Source organism: Numenius arquata, chromosome 1, assembly GCF_964106895.1.
Source record: "Numenius arquata chromosome 1, bNumArq3.hap1.1, whole genome shotgun sequence".
NCBI classification, from domain to species: domain Eukaryota; kingdom Metazoa; phylum Chordata; class Aves; order Charadriiformes; family Scolopacidae; genus Numenius; species Numenius arquata.
Genome location: NC_133576.1, coordinates 74,822,864 through 74,842,374, shown reverse-complemented (window position 1 = coordinate 74,842,374; position 19,511 = coordinate 74,822,864). Strand labels below are relative to the sequence as shown.

General features: G+C 44.2%; 1 non-coding gene across 1 annotated transcript; it reads right to left on the bottom strand.

Moving 5' to 3' along the window:
• Positions 1-5,761: 5,761 nt before the first annotated feature.
• On the bottom strand, positions 5,762-5,868 carry LOC141473526 (U6 spliceosomal RNA). The gene has a single exon (XR_012463571.1). It is a non-coding gene; the product is annotated as a U6 spliceosomal RNA (small nuclear RNA).
• Between the last annotated feature and the right edge of the window lie 13,643 nt (positions 5,869-19,511).

The window sequence follows — 19,511 nt, the reverse complement described above, 5'->3', positions numbered from 1 at the left end:
TCTGCCACCCATCCCATTGCCTGGAGAGTGAGCCATGACCTGTGACATTGTTTCCCCACTGATAATCTCTATGACAATGGGCCTTGTTTGCACATAAAAATGTACTTGGACATGTACAGTTCCGACTCCTGCCTATACCTTTCCAGTAAGTTGGGCAGGGTGAGACACAGCCTCTTCCGATAGCATATACTAATTCATAAGCTAGGACCTTCATCAGTGCACCAGCAAAAGATGTGTTTGCTAAACCTTATGCACATCAAACAGGTGCTGATGGCAAAAACATGTTCTGCAGAAAGTCCCAAGGGACCTCAAGGCTGAACAGAGCCCCATAGAGTCATCTCATTCCCTGCCAGCAATCCTTGGAAGTCATCCAAAATTACCCATGGCTTCTCTAGTTTAGTTCAGTTGGAATTGAGAATTAGCAAGAGAAGCCTGTGTAAACATCTACATATGTAGAGGTAGAAAAAGCAACATATAGAAACTGTATCTTGGTAGCCTACATCTACCAAGGGAAGCGTCCAAGGGAAGGCTATAAAGAACATATCTATTTAAGCTTTTATATGTTTTCCAGTAGATTCTTAAGAGCCACAATTGAAAAATTCATGATGCTAAAAGTCAAGAGGCCTTGACTCAGAAGGAGATCAATCACCACTGAGTCTCTGGCAGGAGCTGACGCTTGGCATTTCATTACATTGTCACACAGTGGTGTTGAACTTTATCTTTTCAGGCTTTCTGAACTAGGCCCTGTCTAGAAAAGCTCTCAGGTGTATGTTATATTAGGCATACATAAAGGCCTTCGTACCTCTGTGATTTGAGCTGAGCTACTAATGTTCTTTTGTGGTGTGGAGATGTGCATCTAGATTCATGAGCAGGATTCAGATCCTAAACAAAAATTGAAAGGGTCAATGTCTTTGTGAAATTAAACCTGTCAGTCAAGCCCCGGATATTTTCCTCCAGACTATCCTCAAAACTTAATGTTAAAAAAAAAGAAGCCAAACAAATCGTGAATCTAGATGTAGTCTAATGAGATTTGAGTCTACAACAAATACCCTTCTTTCATCAAGAAATGGTGAAAGGGTAGGGTGAAATCTGCAGAAAGTACCTATAATTCTGAGTTTCCTAAAGCTCATTCAAAAATAAACTCAGCAACAAAAAAGCCTAATCTAAGCAATTTCCGGTTCTCTTTTGGGGAATTTCTTTAACTAAGTTACAGAAATCAAGTTAGAGTAAGCCCCTGCAGTATAAAAGGTTCCAAATCTCACAAGAATTTGTTAGTGGTTTGCAATAGGCTGTGATGGGCTTCATCTGAATAGGACAAGGTAGGATAAACAGTACATGGGTGTCCAACTACACAATCATTTTCCTAGTGTGCTTGCAGGCAAGTCTACATAACATCTAAAACTGAGTCTTGTGAACACCAACAGCTCTGTGGATGTGAGCAGAAGAGAAATAAAACTAAATCAAATGAGCCAACAGACATTGCATTGTACAGGAGAAGCTAGTCAGCAATTCTGTGGGGACACAGCAGTTGCACCGCCACTGAGACAGCTCATCCCCACGTACCAAGCTCCACATGCCAGGTACAGTGTCCTGAGTGGCGCATCAGTTCAGAACATCAGCTCAGGGCTGATGTGGAACTAGGAGGGGGGACACAGTGAATCCTCTGCTTTGGATGTATTTTGACTTTGGCACAGTCAGCTTTAATAGGTTAGTTTATGGATCCAGTTATAACATCTGCAGGAAATCTCAGGACCAGGGCACTGGGGCTTGGCCAGCCAGCACTGCCGTGCCCAGCAGCTCAACTACTCTCATCCATTGGCCTGACACTGACCCAGGCGGCGACAGTAGAAAACCCAAACTGAAATAATCTTTGCTTTTGTTTCTTCATCTGTGGGAATTGCACAGAGGACTGCGATTGGAATCAAAGGGTTTGCAGTGAGGAAAATAAAAAAGCCCAAGGGACATTGACTGGTTTGAAAGACTTCAAGTCTGTTTACATCCACTCCTTTTTCCTTTTTCCTCATTATCTGGGACTTTGGGACTACTGTAGCACAAAAGCATTTTAAAGTGGAAAGGTTAGGACACTCATAGAAAGATATACACTGAACGACGTTCCAGCATCAAAGGACCTTCTTACAACCAGCAGCAGTAGTGTGCTCAGGGTTACTTTTATGTGTGGGCTTCAGACTTATGCAGCCCATCTCAACTCAAAAGACCTTATGTCTCCCTGCAATTATAAATGGGACTGACTGAACTTTTCAGCAGCCCTGTTTATATTTACACATTCTTGTCCAGTTAAAAAGTGGAGAGGTTTTTTTGTTGTTGTTTTTGTGGGTCCTTTGTGTTTTTTCTCTGTGACTGCAACATATTTGTAAAAACCCTGAAATGTCAACTATACCAAGAGGAGACAACAGTGACTGTCTGGGATTACTCTAGGCACTTTCTTTCCTGCAAAAGAAGAGTGATAAATTTATATCTGCTTTTATACCTAGGGGAATATCTCAAGTCTTCCTGGAATTATCTATTGTTTAGACAATTTTACTTTTTTTTTAGCTGGGGAAAACAGAAAAATTTAGTACGTTGCTAAGATGTGCTTTTGTCTTCAGAGTCTCCTGATCTCCCAGCTTCTCCTTCCATCACAGCCATGTGCACCTTCACTACAAGGCTTTGCTTTGGTATGGAAGTCGCATGTCAGTGCAGTGGTCATGCAGTGAAGTTTTGAGGCTACTCTGTTTTTCATACAATATCACAGCTCTCCCTCTTCCGTTGCCTCTGTGAGACCAGGGCTATCTGGCAGATATTAGAGTAGTCACAAAGTTTAGTTCTACCTCTTCATTTTGAATAGTTGGATTTCTTCTTTTTTTTTTTTCTGACTTCTTGTTTTAAAGTTGATTTGCTTTCCAAAAAAGCAGTGTGTCAGAAAGACATACTTCTCCCATTATAAAAACGTATTATCCCACAATCAAAAGCATGTCTTAAAGAGATGAACATGTTTCTACTAAATCTATGTTAATTAGTGACATCAGCAAAATTGAAATAACTTCTTCAAGTGTTGGGATTTCCTCTCCCTGGCAGCCTTTCCACTGTTATTTTATCAAAGTCAATAGACGTAGTCTGGCTCAGACCACAGTAATTGAGGCTTTTCTGACATCTCCACAATATAAGTGAAGGTAAAAAAATGAAACATTTTTCAACCCTTTGTTGAAAAACCTATACATTACCACAAATCTTTCTGCTTCTGTCTTTTTTACAAGGAACACTGTTTTAATCCTTGCATAATTCTCTCTTGAAGCTTGTTTTACTGTGTTCTGTTCCCCTTATCCATCTGCAATGTGCAAAAAGCACTTTCCTTTCCCCTTCTGCCTCTATTTTACTTTCCCTTCTCTCACAATGACTCAGGAGAAAAGGAGGAGTCTGTTGTACAGAAGAGATATGCATAGCCCAGCATACTCTTTACTATTTTTCATAACAGCTTGACATATTGAGTCATTGCATCCTATAAGCCACTGAAAGTTGCAAACCTAAATGTGAAACTTCACATTCCTCTTATTGAATTATTTTTTTAAACTATAATTCTCATTTATCAAGATCTTTTTGAATTCCAATCCTGTTCACCAAAGGGCTTACTATCCTTCCCAATATAGTGGTCTACAAAATGAGAAGTACTGAGAACTAAGCATTATTGACTTATTCATTCAATATTGAATAGCAAAAAACTTAGGCCCTTGTAAATGTCCATTTCTCACATCCCTCTTTTCTCATCACAGATCACTGATAGCAATTTTCTGAACACAGTTTTCCAACCACTTTTTTATTTCTCTTCATTTACTGTATATTCGTAATGTGCATGAGGATATCATGTGAGCTGGTTGCAAGACCTTGCCAAATGTAAGAGATATTGCACTTCCCCTAGCTACAAATAATACATTGGAATAAATAAATAAATAAATAAATAAAGCTATTTCCTTCTCTTGGAAGGACATTACCTTACTTTGGCACAACCTGACCTTGAAAAATTTTGTTAAGTTATAGTTTTTTCCCCTGAGACTACCAAATTGCTGGCTTGTGTCTGGCTGTAAAGTCTTTCATGAGTAAATGAAATTGCCAATTTAAAGTCTGTTGGAAATAAATGGAAAGTTTTTCAATAGTTGAACTGAGCAAATTGTGCAAAAAATTGTGCAAGATGGTCTCAATCTACTTTCCAGCAGACAGTTGTACAATGATGTGCAATGGGGACAAGGAAGCAGAGCAAGTGCTGATGCCAGTTATCCCTTCATCTGCACCTCATCAGAGCTAACCTTTTTGTCAAAGCACACCGTGTATAATCATTTAGTGTTTACCAAAAGACCTAAATTCCTAATGGCTAGATGTTACTTGATTTTGTTTGGCTTTCAGATTGCAGCCTGTGGTAGGAAGAGTTAGAGGGTACACCGTATGGGAAAGATTTCAAAGTCCTGCAGTATTTGCATTCCTCTGCTCGAGTAAAATCAGTGGCAAAACTCTTGCTGACTTTGGTGAAAGCAAAGTTGGGTGATGTCTCGGTGTGTTTGAAAGCTGGTTTACATTTGATCCGTTCAATTGCCCGAACAATACATACATTAAATAAGAACCTACTGGACATCTCTTCCCTCTCATGTACCAAAGCTGGTCTGCTGGAAGATGTAAAAAGTCCTGCACCTTCCCCTGCAAAGGATGGCAGTAGATGCGAGAAGCACTGCAGTCCCTGATGGCAGCCCCTGCACTGGACCATGTCCCAGCTCACCCCATCCCTTCTGCCCGCTGTGTCATTCCCACCAGAGCTCCGGGGCTCCAGGGCTCCTCCTGGAGGGAGTGCTGGGATATACAGAGGTCTCTCATCCCAGGTCGAGGTTAATGTTTACAGAATCACAGAATCACAGAATATTTTTGGTTGGATGGGACCTTTGAGATCATCAAGTCCAACCAACAAAAAAAAAAAAAAACAAAAAAACCCCCAAAAAACCCCCAAACACCTCAACAAAACACCACACCCCACGCCCACCCACAAACAGACAGAAACCAACAATCTCGGGCACTAGAGCATGCCCTGAAGTGCCACGTCTACAAGTTTCTTAAATACCTCCAGGGATGGCGACTCCACCACCTCCCTGGGCAGGCTGTTCCAGTGCCTGACCACTCTCTCAGTAAAGTAATTCTTCCTAATATCTAACCTAAACCTCCCCTGCCGCAACTTTACACCATTTCCTCTGGTCCTGTCATTATTCACTTGGGAGAAGAGGCCAACACCCACCTCTCTACACCCTCCTTTCAGGTAGTTGTAGAGGGCAATGAGGTCCCCCCTCAGCCTCCTCTTCTCCAAACTAAACATGCTCAGTTCCGTCAGCCCCTCTTCATATGGCTTGTTCTCTAGACCCCTCACCAGCTTGGTGGCTCTCCTCTGGACACGCTCCAGCAGCTCAATGTCCTTCCTGTAGTGAGGGGCCCAGAACTGAACACAGTACTCGAGGCCTCACCAGTGCCGAGTACAGAGGCACCATCACTTCCCTGCTCCTGCTGGCCACGCTATTCCTGATACAGGCCTGGATGCCGTTGGCCTTCTTGGCCACCTGGGCACACTGCTGGCTCATGTTAAGCCGGCTGTCCACCAATACCCCCAGGTCCTTTTCTGCCGGGCAGCTTTCCAGCCACTCTTCACCAAGTCTGTAGCGTTGCCTGGGGTTGTTGTGACCGAAATTCAGGACCCGGCACTTGACCTTATTAAACCTCATCCCATTTTATTTTAAAAAATATGGAACACTTCATGAATTTGCGTGTCATTCTTGTGCAGGGGCCATGCCAATCTTCTCTGTATTGTTCCAATTTTAGTATATGTGCTGCCGAAGCGAGCCCATTTTTTTTTTCTTTTTTTTTTTTTTTTTCTGAGACACACACAGCCAGCTAGAGTGGAAAGGATTAAAAACGCAAAGAGTGTGGCTGCTTGTCCTTAAAGCACCCCTGCCAATGGCAACTTCGTGATTTACTGTCCCCTCCAAACCAGGCCTGTCACAGCTAACATCTCAGCAGGCAATACTCAGGGGCAGTGTGGCAAGTCGCAGCCAGTGTAATCTGTATTTTGTACCCCTGAAAGGGGACATAACCTGCTCATGTGCATCAGAGCCGGCAGAGTTATGGCATTTTACTGTACATCAAAGTGCTTCCTTCTGCAGGTCACTTCAAGCCTATCTCTGATTTTAATGGGACTAATGGTAGTAGTAAATAGCTGCCTTGGTAGCAAGTGAGTCTAGCCCATTCATTTGACTTAACAAAAATAAAACAAACATAACATTTTCCTTCTGAAAGTAAAAGGGGAAAAATAGAAAATAAACTTAAACCAGATATTTGTCATGAAAAACACCTTTCCTTTTTGTTATTTCAAACCATAATAATTTGTATTCATTTTGATTCCTTCAACAGCAGCTACTGGCTGAAATGATGAAGTAACTGAAAAAGAGCATAAGTCACTGAATCAGAGCTTACTAAGTCATGTAATATCATGACCTATATATTCCTAGTTAGGTGACTTGCTATATTTGCATGGTTCCAAGTTGAAAAGAATGTGTGTTTCTTTAGGAACATATAGCTGGGTGGTTGGAAAAAAGCATGTAGAGGATAATAATAAAAAAACCATGCAGCTGAACACGGAAAGACAAGGCTGAGTTACTGTCATACTTTTTCTTGAAATTCATCTGTTTATCATAAATTTTCATGTCTGTGCAAGCGTATTAAGAGACACTCAGTGATGTGGTAGTCATTGGAATCATTACAAAAACAGCAAACCTGAGGAGAAAGCCAGTTTTTCAGCATTTTATTTATTTTACAGGACAAGCAATAAAACGCACTTGTAAAATTTTGAAACTTCACAGTTACACTGAGCAAGCCCTTGGTAAGGAAAGCCCAGTTTTGCATCAGGTTTCAATTACATCTATAGTGGATTTCAGGGCAGTTACATCAGCTCCTATATGCTGGGCAAATCAAGAGGCTGATTAGTGTGCATGAATTGTGCAAACAGGCAGCTTGTGGTTCTTCTCTTGGTTATTAGGATAAGAAACTGGTTGGATGGCTGCACTCAAAGGGTTGCGGACAACGCTCCATGTTCAAGTGGAAACAAGTGATGAGTTGTGTTCCTCAGGGGTTGGTAGTGGGACCAGTGCTATTTTAACATATTTGTCGGAGACATGGACAGTGGGGTAGAGTGCACCCTCAGCAAGTTTGCCGATGACACCAAGCTATGTGGCACTGTCAACACACTGGAGGGAAGGGATGCCATCCAGAGAGACGTGGACAGGCTTGAGAGGTGGGACCATACAAACCTCATGAACTTCAACCAGGCCAAGTGCAATGTCCTGCACCTGGGTCATGGCAACCCCAAGCACAAAAACAGTTTGGGCAGAGAATGGCTGGAGAGCAACCCTGTGGAGAAGGACTTGGGGGTGTTGGTGGATGAAAAGCTCAACATGAGCTGGCAATGTGTGCTGGCAGCCCAGAAAGCCAACCACATCCTGGGCTACATCAAAAGAAACGTGGCCAGCAGGTCGTGGGAGGTGATTCTGCCCCTCTACTCTGCTCTGGTGAGGCCCCACCTGGAGTATTGCATCCAGCTCTGGGGTCCTCAGCACAGGAAGGACATGGACTTGTTGGAATGGGTCCAGAAGAGGGTCACAAAGATGATGAGAGCGCTGGAGCACCCCTCCTGCAAAAACAGGCTGATAGAGTTGGGGTTGTTCAGCCTGGAGAAGAGAAGGCTCCAGGGAGACCTTATAGCAGCCTTTCAGTACCTGAAGGGGGCCTACAGGAGAGATGGGGAGGAACCGTTTACCAGGGAGTGGCGTGATAGGACAAGGGGTAACGGTTTTAAACTGAGAGAGGGGAGATTTAGATTAGATATTAGGAAGAAATTCTTTCCTGTGAGGGTGAGACACTGGAACAGGTTGCCCAGAGAAATTGTGGATGCCCCATCCCTGGAAGTGCTCAAGACCAGCCTGGATGGGGCTTTGTGCAACCTGGTCTAGTGGGAAGTGTCCCTGCCTATGGCAAGGGGATTGGAACTACATGATCTTTATGGTCCCTTCCAACACAAACCTTTCTATGATTCTATGGTTTCACCTCCTTTTTTCTTCTACTGACGCACAGGTTTCTCCAGAAGCAGTCAGTGTTTTCAAAATAGCTCTGTAATGAACTGTAGGCAGGATTTTGCCCATTCAGAGGTCAGGCTGATGATGAAATTGCCTTTCCTGAGAACCCAGGAGTCTATGAACATGTTGGATGTATATTTGGGTTGTCTATTCAGATCTATTTTAAATTCTTACCTTACACAGACACAATTTCTCTTCCACTATCAAATAGAAAAAAAAAATATTAGCAACACAAACATTTTCCCAATTTGATTAACAAGAAGCAGATTGTGGTGTTAGAAGAATACATTTTTAAGAGGAGGAGGATGAGACTTCACAAAAGATTAAATGACTTGTTATCTGGTAATGTTTTAAAAGCAAACTGAGCATTGGAAAAACCAGCTGTAGGCTAAATATGGCCTCTATGAGCTTTTAAAAACCCTATTACAGACTCCCGCCAGGCCTTTAGGAAGACAATTGCAAAATCAGCAAGCCAAAAAACCATAATCAATTGCTTATTTAGACATAGTCCTCCCACCTCCTTTCCAACCCTGTCTCTCTCCATGGCCATTCCTGAAATACCTTGGCGGTGACCATCTGCATATCCTTGCAGACAAGCAAGGAATCCCCCTGTGATGGTCCAAACATCCCACCGATTTATTTCTTCCTGCTGTTTGACTCGGGGAACAAGTTTCCACATCAGCGAGAGGAAAGTTAGGAAGAAGTGTGGGTCTGAAATGATGTGCTGCCAGCAGACCTGGGACATCTTTTACACAGACCCGAGGGGGCTGATGTGCATGTGGCTGTGGCTGGTGGTGCCCGTGAAGATGGTCAGCTTGCCAAGCCACACAAGGAAGGTCTCTTTGTTGCCTCGAACCGTGTTCCCACATGGAGCCCCACATGGGTGGGGGAGTCACAAAATGCCTGCTGGAAAGTAAGTGCAAGCAACCATAGGAGGACTCTTTGGCTGTTCCCCTTTTTCCTGGCCTCCCTTCTCTGCTCTCAGCAAACAGGTGAGGAGAAGACTGCAGGAGCTGCAACCCAAAGATGTGGCTGAGATGGAGGCAGGTGGGGTGCCTCCTCCTGCCCACAAAGGTGTCTGGTTACGGCCATGAGCCACACAGACCCTGGGGTTCACAGTGGCAGCGGCAGATCCCAGCTTAGGGAAGGAGTGGGAGGAGGGTTGGTTCCCCAGCGGGTCCCAGGGCTGGTGGACAGCATGGTCCTTGCACAGGCACTGGGAAGGCAAGGGGCTTGTGGAGGTACAGGCCTTTTGGTTGTCAAGGAGGCTGTGAAAGGAGGTTTGCTGGGATCTGGGGTGGAGGGATGGGTTTGCTGGAGTGGGGTATTAGGGATGCCCTCAGATACCCTCAGAGCCATCAAAGGGGAGCCTGCTGAAAGGGCTTAAGTCAGTTGAGGACTGCAGAAATCTGGTGAAAAGCAGGACAAACTTCTGTGTTGTCATTGCATGGTGGGCCAATGACTTAAGAAGATATTCAGTGCAATTTTCTTTCCAAAAGATGTTTTGAAGTAAGCCTGTACATTTCAAAGATGTGCCAATGTACATGTGGCTGACACAGCTCCTATTCCAGAAGAAGAATATATTATCTCTTCTTGATAGGAGGTCAAATAAAGAAGGGAATGGACTGAAACCACATTCCAGTATATTTGTTATTTCCAAGCTCCTAATTGAGAAAAACAGAGTTGCACAACGTTTTTTGCGATTTCATCCATGATTGTTCTCTGAGGGATCAAACATTACAAGAGACACTCATGTGGACAGCCTGGGCAAATATCTCCTTGAAAATTCCAGCAGGATGAAGAACAAGATTTTCTGGAAATTGCTCAGTGCAAAACACTGTCCAAATTCCATTTGAACGAAAAGACATGTCCACAAATGGAACACGCAGCTTTCAGGCTTCAATGGCAAGTCATTTTTAGTTCAGCCTCTGCTGTCAGGTGGGAAGACTCCTGTACTCTTAAAAACACCATAAGCACCAACACCTCGCTTTTCTCCTGACAGGATATTGTGGTTTTAGCTTCTCACTTTTGGAGTCTTCAGTGTGAGATGTTATGGGGACAACATTCTGCTCAACAGAAAAGCGCTGAGGAGTCAGCTAGAGCCCTGGATGTCTGACTGCCTGCACACTTCATGGTTAGCTGTGTTTCGGACTGCTCTACACAGCTCTCTCTGGTGTGAGCCTGACCTAGAAGAGCCCTAAACAGCACAAATGTGAGCCCTTCGGTGCTCCTTCGCCTTGGTACATGGCCCTCATTAGTTTACCTGTGAAGAACTATCCTCCAAGCCCTGCTTCTCTGAAAGACCTGAGCATCCACAGTCTCCACAACAATTGTTTTCATGGCATATTCATGGCAGTCAAGGATCCAAACCCTTTAATTTCCTTTGAATCCTTTGATCTGGCTTTTTAAAGAAATCAGTAAGCTCTGTTGTGTGCATGGAGGATGTTGGGTAAATGGCCATGGTTTTTTTTTCATCCTGCAGTTCAGCACCCTGCTGAAACATACAGCTCTTCAGTATTTAAATTTGGGGAATCCAAGATAGTTCGCTATTCTGTATCACAACATTTGGCCAGACAGTGCTTTGCCTGGGATGTCTTGTGTGCCATGCATGTGTCTGAAGGGCTGGGTGGCTAATTTAATGATTATTTGCTGTACAAGGCATAGGCAGAGGAGCACACATGTGCCTAAGCCAGAGAGAAACAAGTTAAACCACTGAAACACAACAAACGTGGTCCACGATAACTTAGCTGGGTATGTCAGCAGAAATCACCTTCGGTCCTGGCAAGAATGCTGCAATGGCAGAGGAATTTATAAACAGAAGTTGTTTCTTGCTTCCAAAAGAGTGGGACCTGCAACACATATTTTGGCTGAAACAAGCACCGTAAAATTCATATTGTGGGACTATCCTTCCAGATAATGTTAGGACAACAATTACAGATTAGAAAGACCAGACAGGCTCTCCTTCTGCCCATCTTCCTGGCTACCAGAGGGTATTCTTCTGCTTTCAATTTCTTCAGCTGTGGGGTTGTTGGGACAACATCCGAGCACCTGAAGGATTGTACTGGGAAGAGTTCCACCCAACCCCTCTGGCTGTAGGTGTCAGGCTCCATTTTGGAGGTGCAGTTGTATCTCATTAGCAGACAGGAAACATAAAAAGTCATTGCTTTTCTTCATTTGTGGCCTCTGGGATTTCGCGTTGTGTTAACTTTCAGTTTATGCGGCTGAGTGCAGTTTTTGATCTCACGATTTGATCCTGTTCCACAGACTTCCCAGCAGTTAAAAGGGAGATCTTTTCTCTCAGTCTGCATCAGTCTTGGTGGTGCATCCGCAGCACAGAGTGTGATATTTACACTCTTTACTTCTCTGTGAAGAAAATAAATCGGGCATGGCCTCTCACAGGTCACCATTCTCCAGCTCAGACTGGACTGCCTTCACTTTGCAGGGACCACACAACTTAGCTGGAAGTAGATGTGGGTTGAATTGGCTTGTTGCGTTTTCTGCTTGTGGTGTCAGATGTATAGCCCTGCACCAAAGAGCTCTGAAGAGAAATCTGCCTTCTCTGAGTAAATCTGCAGCAGCATGTATCCTACAGTTCAGCCTTTAATGATGAGATAAGTTTACAAATGAAGGGTCATTGCTCGTTCAATAGACAGTCATTTTGCAGCTAACACACTCCTGCAGGCTTGAGGAAACCCAAAGTATAGTAAGTGAAGGAGTCAAACAAGGGGAAGAAAAATCTGCAATGCTATAATTACAGCAGCCAAAGAAAACAGAGCTCTGGAATGGCAGTTATTTAAAGACAAAAGCTCCTATACACACAAAAATCAAAGTACATATTAGCCTGATTTCCAAATGCAATGTGACTTGTGCAGCCATTGTGCCTGTCTTTAATTTCCTTTCAAACAAATTTTGACACACATTCTCCCCTGCCAATTTTGGGCAGGCAAGACTGCAGGTAGCAATTTTGAATATACCACATGCTTACAAGATCAGCAGCCATGTAGGGGAGAAAAATTAAAATAAAAGCTATTGTGAAAGGGAAACCAGAGAGAGCTCCATCCTTACCCACTCCATATTGCAGCAGCCAGGGTATGCATCGTGTCCAGCAGCAAAGATGACAAGGTGACACAAACAGGTACAGGTGACATAGGAAGGAACTGGGAAGAGATTGGAAGTCTTGGGAAAGACACATGGATGTTTCTTTGGCTGTTTTAATTTTAGAGTTATAGTTATTTTTCCTCTCCTTAGGCTGTATGGTTTTCTTTTTTTTGGAACTAATACCATATGAATTCAATTGTACATGAGATAGGCAATAATCACCCTCAGTAAGTTCGCACCCTCAGTAAGTTCGCACCCTCAGTAAGTTCGCAGACGACACCAAATTGGGTGGGAGTGTCAACCTGCTGGAGGGTAGAAAGGCTTTGCAGAGGGATCTGGACAGGCTGGATCAATGGGCTGAGACCAACGGAATGAGGTTCAATAAGACCAAGTGCCGGGTCCTGCACTTGGGTCACAACAACCCCATGTAGCGCTAGAGGCTTGGGGCAGAGTGGCTGGAGAGCTGCCTGGCAGAAAAGGACCTGAGGGTGTTGGTCGACTGTCGGCTGAACACAAGCCAGCAGTGTGCCCAGGTGGCCAAGAAGACCAACAGTATCTTGGCCTGTATCAGGAACAGCGTGGCGAGTAGGACATGGGAGGTGATCGTCCCCCTGTACTCAGCACTGGTGAGGCCCCACCTCGAGTACTGTGTCCAGTTTTGGGCCCCTTACCACAAAAAAGACATCGAGGTGCTGGAGCGGGTCCAAAGAAGGGCAACGAAGCTGGGGAGGGGTCTGGAGCACAAGTCTTATGAGGAGAGGCTGAGGGAGCTGGGGTTGTTCAGCCCAGAGAAAAGGAGGCTGAGGGGAGACCTTATCACTCTCTACAACTACCTGAAAGGAGGGTGTGGAGAGGCGGGGGTCAGTCTCTTCTCCCAAGTCACAGGCAACAGGACTAGAGGAAACGGCCTCAAGTTGTGCCAGGGGAGGTTCAGGTTGGATATTAGGAAAAAATTTTACACTGAAAGGGTTATCAAGCACTGGAATGGGCTGCCCAGGGAAGTGGTTGAGGCACCGTCCCTGGAGGTGCTCAAAAGATGGGTTGACATAGTGCTGGGGGACATGATTTAGTGATGTTTTTTTTGTCAGAGTTAGGTTGATGGTTGGACTAGATGACCTTGAAGGTCCCTTCCAACCTAGGTGATTCTATGATTCTATTCTATAAGCATAGCCAAAAACATAAAATCAAGGAACAGCAAGTGCAGAGGCTGTGACAGTGGCTGGAGTTATTGCAGTAAGATACAGAAGGTCACCAAACAGAAGAAGCCCACAAGAAATCAGACTTTGTTGGCTCTCCTGCTCCCAGAACCAGCCTGGGCTTTTTCTGGGGCTTTTTTCCCTCTTATTACTTTCCAGGGTCCTAAATTTCTCAATAACTCCTCAAATTCAAAAGCAAACTGTGGCTACAGGAGCATGTCTGTCTCAGCAATCACAGGATCACACATTCTTGTTTTCCCTTCCACCACCACCAAGCTGTCCTCAGTCACAATGCTTAGGTCAGTGCTTGACTTTTTGCACAGTTCAGCCTGTGCAAGCCTGGGGCTTTGTGAGACGAAGATGTCAGCGGCAAAAAAATACCAAACCCCAAATGGCTTGAGGCATCATTGTCTTGTGTTGCGGGTAGTCACGTGCATCCCTCAGAGCGAGGGTAAAAATGCTACCAAACCAGAACATCACCCCTACGCCCCAGGTGACGGGGAAGTTGGCAGCCTCACAAGGTGTAAGGCAGCAGAGAAGCAACCTCCAGAGAGGCTGGGGCAGGACCTACACCTCTTCTGAGTGGCAGTCTCCTACTGTTGCCACAAGCTGTCCTGAACTCACCTACTTTTAAACCTACCACAAAAAGTGTCCTTAAGGTGTTTGTGGGGCAGTGTTTACAGGGAGCATTCGCAAAAGTTTTAGAGAAGAAATACATAAAGGAAACTTGCCCTTCCTCCTGGCTAGCAGCTGCCAGCTATGCACAGCTGAATATGTAAGAGTTTAGCTCTACTCTGCTTTCTCCTGAGGTCCCCAACTTTAGTAGCTTTTAGTAAAAAGCATGTTCGGCTTTACCTCAGGCTACCTCATTGTGTAATCTCAAACATCTTTATTCCCCCAGGCACAGACATTTGCAGCAGCCTCAATTTACAGAACTCTCATCTCACATGCTGGAGGCTGCATCATGCTGGGCGTCTGGGCCCCACGTTTCTGTCCCTGCTAACTCCACTGATGTTTCTGTTTATGTGGTGCCACCGGTGGGGAGAAGCCTATCCCAGGTGGGCTCCTGCTCCCCATTTCTCCATGTCACATCAGGATCAAGTTTGTCTCACCCCAGCAAGCAGGAGGAACAGACATTTCTCTCCAAGACATACACTGAAAGACTCTTACTAATTCATAGTTTGCCTGAATAAAGGAAAAAGACTGAAAAATTCCAATATTTTGTATTTCATCGCAAGGCATCTTTGTCTTGCCAGCTTTTTCTGGGAGAGGGCAGGCCAGCCTGAGAGGGACACGGTGCATCTGAGGAGCAACAAAGGAGGTGAGGGCCCATCCTGACTGATCGCTGCTTCAGTAACTGGCCCTCATTATAAATGTAGCGTCATTTACCAGAACAAGAATCAACACTGTAAATGTTTGCTGTGCAATAAAGCCTAATGAAGCCTTCTTAACATTTTCACGTTTTCAAGGTGATCAGTAGGCAAAAGGCACTGCTGCCCAGCCACTCCTATCAGTCAGATTACTCTCAGATATGCAAAAGTCAGTGATTTCTGCTGCTTTGCAGTGAAAAGAACGATTATTGTTTCTGAGTCAGCTCAGAAGATTTTGTCATGTCTGATTTTGCTGGAGGCTCCAGCCCTTCACGCCAAGTTATGGTATCACACAGCAAGAACAGCTAAACAGCCCCAGATGGCCTGCTTGGTTCGCTTTAGCCTCCTAGGTTTTTAGCAGCACTGTCATATACCCTGTTACTCTTGGACGGAGTAGAGATTGCTTTTCCAAGCCAGGTTTGTCAACAGTCTAGGTGGATTCTCCAGGGCTCCGTTCTGGGACTCGATGCGCTTTGGCTTGGCGTGTGTTTAAAGTACACTCCGGTTTGGAATAAATCATATCCCCGTGTACTACCATAAAGGAATGTGGATGATACTCTTGCGGCTATCCACAACATCTTTGTGGAGATTTTGGGAAGAAAAACAAATAGCACCCTTCCAGATATTTTGAAATGCTACCTCCAACTGTGAAGGAGAAAAAGTTTAAAGAGAAATTAAGTTGTCATGAGTTGTTTGGACTAATAACGACCAGTACAAGAATAAGCTAGCTTCTAAAAATATTGTTCAGCTGAAACCTCTGTGACTGATTTTTTTTAATCATCCATGCAGTAAAGCACATACTATAAAGAAAGGTTAAATATTCAGTGACTTGAGAGGTAGCTAGTGAGCTCTGAAATACAGTTTCATCACAGATGTTGGCCCACATAAACTGAACGACACGCCAAAGTCGGTACCCAATGTGGTGGAGAAGCATCATCATCTATCATCTTTGAAGGTGGCCCATTTTACTGGTGACAACTCCAGCTGCGGTCTCAGTCAAGATACTCTACCTGCAAAGGCTGAATTAAAAGGATCTGCAGTGACTTCTCAGTGTGGGATAATATGACAAATTTGCTAGATTTATTGAAGTGTTAGGTTTGGGATTTGCTGTTCAAGCATTCCTTCATCGGGATGCAACAGATACTTTGACAACTTGTTCAAAAGAAAAATCTGGTCCCCATTATGTGCAAATGTTATGTCATATTAAGCTGAAATAGGAAGACGCCATTCTTTTAGCTCAGTTTGGGTCATTATGACTATATCCTGCCATTGATCTATATCTGGGTCTCCAAGCTATGTCCATTAAGGGGCCTGAAAAAGTATCAATGGCAGGATGTAGCCCTTTGTTCTTTCACATTACAATCAGAAGGAATTAGAGCAGGATCTGGCTCCCAGGACTCCGAGCTGGCCTGCAGCTATTAGGTTTATGAGAATGGCTTGCATCCCTTGATGAGGAAAGCCTTTGGAAAAACAGGCCGTCATCCCATAGCTTCCAAGCTCTGATATTGGCAAGTAGCAACTACGTTCTTGTCATACGAGCATATCAGCCATTGCAGAGCTTTGGTGGTGGTTTGTATTTAATAACAGTGTGTTCTTGGGTCTTTCTGGCAACACTTCTCGACCTACATCCATTTATTATGTTTTGATCCCTAATCAAACAGATGTTTGATTTCCCCAAGTGCTCTTGCACGCTGCATTAGCCCCATATGCGCATGCTTGGCTGGAGAGCAGCAGAGAGGAGGGAGGGGAGAGCTTAGAACGCGTCCCTCTTTCAGTGTCCAAAGCTGCCTGGCTGCTAAGGGTTCCTTAGGGCCCTTAAATCCCCAAGGATTGAGGTCTATCTTTGCCATAGACCCCATAACCTTGCAGTGGCTGTGGTTATGCACTGTGCAAAGGACAGTGGTGGGCACGCTCTTGATGGTCCCAAGGAATGCTCTTTCTCTCCAATGTCAGGTCCAGCCTCTTCCAGTGCCAGGGCAGTATAGGGCTAGAAACACTTCAAACCCAAAACATTTGAAATATGATTGTTATAGCTGGATGGCATAGCATCAGCTCAGTAAAGCAAGACTTGCTCTGCTGTCATAAATGTCTTTGTAGAAGCAAATCCTGCCAATAATGAACCAAAGAAAGGTAGCAGCCTTGCAGTCAAGGATCAAAAACTGTTCCATCCACTTCTACTCACAAGTCATTTGATGTTTTGCATTTAATGCCAACCAGAAACCCATCAAAGCTCTTAAAATACTTGAGTATGAATACTATTTTGGAATTTAGGCCAAGTAACTCAGACCAATTCATTCGTCTAAATATTTTCCTTGTGGAAATTTGTTTTCATCCAGAGCATTCTTGTGAAAATTATTTAGGCATTGTATCTGCTCTGTAAAAAAAAAAAACCCTCCACAATTTTGCAGCCTTTAGGGGTAATTTAATATTGACTACTATTAATACACCATGTTAAAAAAAAACAATCCACCCTTTTTAAAATTAGCTCTTGCCCCTAATGGAAGGAATTTAAATGAAGTCTTTTATTCATACAGGATACATGCAGGAACTCAAGTCTATATGTTCATGTATACTATTTTATTGAAAGAATGACAATATCCTTCTGAGCCATTACAGAAATCAGTTTTACAATGAGATACTTGTTAGTGAAAGGAGGATAATTTTGATAGTGATTTTATGGACAGATATTTTCTAATCACAGAAAATTTGAAAATTATTTCTGAACTGTAAATTGAAACCTCTTTTTTTTCCATATTTGTACAACATTAACTGATGTGAAGAACAACGCAGAAAAGAAGAATCCAGAGCAAAAGGTCTTTAAGCATAACGTTATGTGGTGCTCCAATTGATTTATAGGCGAAGACTATTATTGTACTGCTCTAGTGATTTCTCACATGGCCTTTGATTCCAGAGGATGTACAACTGACCAGCCTACCAACTCCCTATTAACCAATATTAATGTATTGGTCATGTCTAGCTGTTCTATTTTTAAATATTTTGTAGTTTAAAGCAATATTAAAGGGAAAAGATCTTGGCATAACCCTTTAAAAATACAGTCTGTTTCACTATCAATCACAATACTTGCATATTACAGTCTCCTTCACTGTCAGGGTGACAGTGGTAATAGGCTGCCTGTAACATGTGGGAAGCAGTTTCAAAGCTGTCTGCTTTGTCAGGTGCGAGGCCCAAAATCCACTGGAAAGGGCAACAAGAAGGGGAAACCTAGAGGTCTGGTGGGATGACCACTTGCCCTGTCTCTTTTGACTCTTGCATGTTTGTTCCTGCCAGCCCCCGATCACTGGTGACTGTATAGTTCATGGGGTTTCCTTTTGGTCTCTCTTTCAATCAGTTTGGAAGGAAAAATATGCTGTCCCCAAGAGCTGAAGGCAGTGAGTCCTGAGCAGCTCCCGGGTTTTGCAAGCTGTAAGGCTCAGCAGAGAGCTCATGGCACCTTTTTCACCTCGCACCCCTGTCAAGCCTTTCCTTTCTGGCTCGTGGAAGGAAACACTGAGAAGAGCAGGAGCACTCTGAAGTTTGAACACGAAGAGGCAATTGAGGGGTTCAGGAGAGGACACAAGCTTGATCAGTAAAACACCATCACACTAAGCTTCTTCCCCTTGCAAATGCCCTCAAGTAAGTCAAAATGATGTCTCCTGCTGGCTCCAGCCATCCCTGCGTAGGAGCACATCTCTGAATTCAGTTTCCACAGGGGAGATTTCTTTTTCTTTTCCTTGGATAGTGGTTAAACACAATATTTGGGTTTTATGTTTCTGTCTTGCCTGAAGCAAAGCCTCCCCTGCCTGTCCCAAACTGCTGCTGCTGTATGATGGAGAGGCAAAACACAGGCTTTTGTTTTGGACTACTCATGGGTTTGGAGGCATTTCATGCCTCATCATAGCCAATGCTGGGGCTCAAAGCTCTCCTATGTTGTGCACTCTACTAACCAGCCAGCAATTTCAAAAATATTTTTACTGCTGCTAATTACCCTTTGGGGAGACTGTAAAACAGAGTCTTTATGGGAATCTCTGGGCTGTCTATGCCTGGAGGAAAAATATGAGAGTGATTAGCCACGTTTGCTAACCAGAGCATCACGGTGATTGCCTCTATGTCCCTGTGCCCAGCTTGTGCCAGGCTGCTTGGGGGATGCTTACAGCTCGCCTTCTCACAACTATTCCAAACACTGATACTTGCTTGGGAGGGAAAAGAGTCATAATTTGTTAAATATCTTCCTATTTCTGAAATTAGCACTTTATCCAACCTTTTGCCAGTGGTCTGCGGATGTCCCGGTTTAAAGTAGCTACACTGCAATGGCTTGGTCTAAGGCAGCCAAGGGCAGTGGTGGGGTGCTATGGGGAGAGGCTGTCCATGAAGCGCTGAAGCTACAGCCAGATTTACTCCTGATGTCCATTTCCACCGTATTACCCATGACATACGTGGCAGCGGGGTGCTGGGAAAGGTGCTTCTGTGGGAAAAGTGTTCCTGTGGCTACCTGGGGCACTGCAGAGCTGTAGTTCTGACCTGCCCTGCCAGAGCTGCCTTAGGCCAGCCTACGTCCACACACAGCTAAAACACTGCCTCCTACCTTCTCCTTTACCTCTGGCCATACAAGATTTTCCCCTTGCTTTAGCGCCAGCACCAGTGCTTCTAACTCCACAGCTAGCATGTGGCAGAAGATGAGTGAAAGAAGGATGTTCAAA